Source organism: Ailuropoda melanoleuca, chromosome 10, assembly GCF_002007445.2.
Source record: "Ailuropoda melanoleuca isolate Jingjing chromosome 10, ASM200744v2, whole genome shotgun sequence".
In the NCBI taxonomy this organism is placed as follows: Eukaryota; Metazoa; Chordata; class Mammalia; order Carnivora; family Ursidae; genus Ailuropoda; species Ailuropoda melanoleuca.
The window spans coordinates 79,282,132-79,285,012 of NC_048227.1; the positions used below are offsets into that span (position 1 = coordinate 79,282,132).

At 41.0% G+C, this 2,881-nt stretch overlaps 1 pseudogene; it reads right to left on the bottom strand.

The window, feature by feature from the left end:
• Positions 1-706: 706 nt before the first annotated feature.
• On the bottom strand, positions 707-1,075 carry LOC100465343 (annotated as a pseudogene).
• Positions 1,076-2,881: the final 1,806 nt, after the last annotated feature.

Consider the following 2,881-nt stretch of genomic DNA (forward strand, 5'->3'; position numbering starts at 1 on the left):
AGAAATTCGTTCTGTTTGCCAGCAGTTGTAATAATTAATTATAAAGTCAAAGGAAAGGAGGCCCATGGGGCCCCTTGAAACGGTAATCATGGAGTACAGAGGAAAAGTCATAACCTTTTTTCTTTTTAAGGAAGAATTGTCTTCTATTAATATCTCATTCTCAAATCACTGATATAGACTTGCCAGACAATAATTATTTGTATTTTGCCCAGCATCAATCTGCAAAAAGTTTCCAAACATAGATGCATTTCTTTTTTTTTTAAAGACATTGTCCCTATTCTTTTTTTTTTTTTTTAAGATTTTATTTATTTATTCAACAGAGATAGAGACAGCCAGTGAGAGAGGGAACACAAGCAGGGAAGTGGGAGAGGAAGAAGCAGGCTCATAGCGGAGGAGCCTGATGTGGGGCTCGATCCTATAACGCCAGGATCACGCCCTGAGCCGAAGGCAGACGCTCAACCGCTGTGCCACCCAGGCACCCCCATAGATGCATTTCTTGTTTAATTTCCAAAAATAAATAAAGGCTTTCTATGTGAAAGCATTTACATCCCTAGCTCTCTAAACATTAAGAAGCAAAGGACAAAAAATGATCTCCCAGCTTCTGAAGAATCCATTTAGTTATATGAAGTATATTGTTTCTCAACACTTTTTCAGATTCAAAAGATATTTACTTCCTAAGAACAGGAGACTCTTCATTTCAAACCCTTCAGTCTGTTTCCATGGCAACACTGCAGCACTGCTTGGTAACCAGCAGTGGCCTTAGTTGACTGTGGAATTTCTCAATCTTCTTTAGGACTCAGGTTTGGTCTGTTCTTTGCACCAAACTAACTCACCTGTTACTTTAATACACGAATTCCCTTCAGAAGNGTGGCCTTAGTTGACTGTGGAATTTCTCAATCTTCTTTAGGACTCAGGTTTGGTCTGTTCTTTGCACCAAACTAACTCACCTGTTACTTTAATACACGAATTCCCTTCAGAAGGCCAGTTTTGGGGAACCCCACGTGCCTTCATAGGGCTGGTGAGGTGGTTTCTCAGCGGCGCTGCTGAACGCCTCCCAGGTCTGGAACTTTGGCATCGCGCGCCTGCAGCTGCGCTCAGAGGAAGCGAGGTCGGGGACCTCATGCGTGCCACCTGGCCCACCTCCAAAATTATAGCTTTTTAAAACTCAAGCAGCAAACACTGGTGCCCAGGTGAACAGAACCAGGGAGAGGCAGAAGGGACACTAGCCTAGTTGAGGAATTTCTCAGCCTGTCACAACCCTACAGGAGAAAGTCACCTGAGCTCCAAGTACATTTAGGGAGACTTCAAGATCTTCTGCCCCTTACCCCAAGGAAACTGGCAGTTATTCAAGGAAAACAACAGTAGAATGCCCTGGAGTTGCAACAGTGCAGAACCTTCTGGTCCGTCCTTACCCAAATGCACAAGCCAGATAGAAATGCAAAATCAGTTTCTTAGCAGGAAGTGTGGAGTGGTTAAATTCCTGGGGAATTCAAGGCAAAGACCACTTGATACCTTAAAGGAAGCTAAGAATAAACAACTGTCCTTGACCGAGAAAAAAGCCAGAATTTCAATGCTTTGTTGGCTTGTTTGGATTTATGTTTTTAAGTGACTTTCTGTTTCTGCTAAATGGTGACTTTGTGCTTAGCACAGTATGTAAGATGAGGGATAGAGATATGCAACATTATAACCCAAGATTTCACTTTTTGTTCTAGAACTTTCCATAGATATTCTGTACTTGCTTTTATAAGAAAAACTCTGAAGTACATAATACCCTGACTGAATTGAGGGAGGGAATTTAAAAGCAATATGGACCTAGAATTGCAACTAAACTTTGTTTTAACTCAAATATATTGTTGTCTTATGATTGTTTTACTGCTCCCAGATAATATTATAAAAAATTGTATGGTCCTACATAAACTATTGTACTCAAACTTTTGGCAAACTTTCAAAGTTTCAAATGATTCTTGACCAATATGTGACCATTTGAGAATCATAAGAAAACACTGTCAGTCAACGCAACCAGTTGAGCTGATGAAAGGCCATGAGTCTATGATGCTCAAAGGGGATAAAGGATTTAAAGTATGCTAGGAAAAACCATACAGTCTGTGTGAATACAGTAAACAGTCCTCAAGTTTGTTCAGAGACCATAATTTCCCTCTCCCAACAGATGGGACCAGAGACTTGCTGATTGTGCATTTGGCTCCAGAGCCAAGAAAGCAGGATGTTATTAGCCATGCCCTACCTTAACTTTCTAACCCAGGAAGACCCCACCCTGCATGAGATTGTCCCCCAGCCTGCATAAAATTGTCGCCAGATGTTATGTGTCCTGGTCAGAGTATCTGGAGAAACTATAGCTGCTGACATTTGCTGGGCCAGCTCACTTTCTTCTCTAATTAAAGATACCAGGTAAGTACATGCATTCACAGCCAATACAGTCCAGAATTTAACTTTATATTACAGTAGATATAATTTGGTATCTTCCTGCAAATCCAAAACCCTAGAATAATGTACTTCTCAGGAACAAAAATAAGACTGACCCCAGTATATACAGAGCTATGAGGAGAGAATTTTATATGCAGGAAATGTACTTATGGACTGTGAAGGATGGTCTACTCTATTCAAATGTTCATAAAACACACTACCCATGTATTCTTTTTGAAAAAAAAATTATTTGCAGAGAAGCATCAGCTGTTTGTGGAAGGCATGAGAATTAGGCTCTCAAGAATTGGGAAATGAAGCCGTAAAAGGACTAATAATTAGCTTTTGCAAATCAAACAGCTGATGAGTTTAAAATAATTCTGGCAGGGGCCCCTGGGTGGCTCAGTCGTGTCCATGTTGGGTGCCCTGCTCAGCAGGGAGTCTGCTTTGCTCTCTCCCTCTG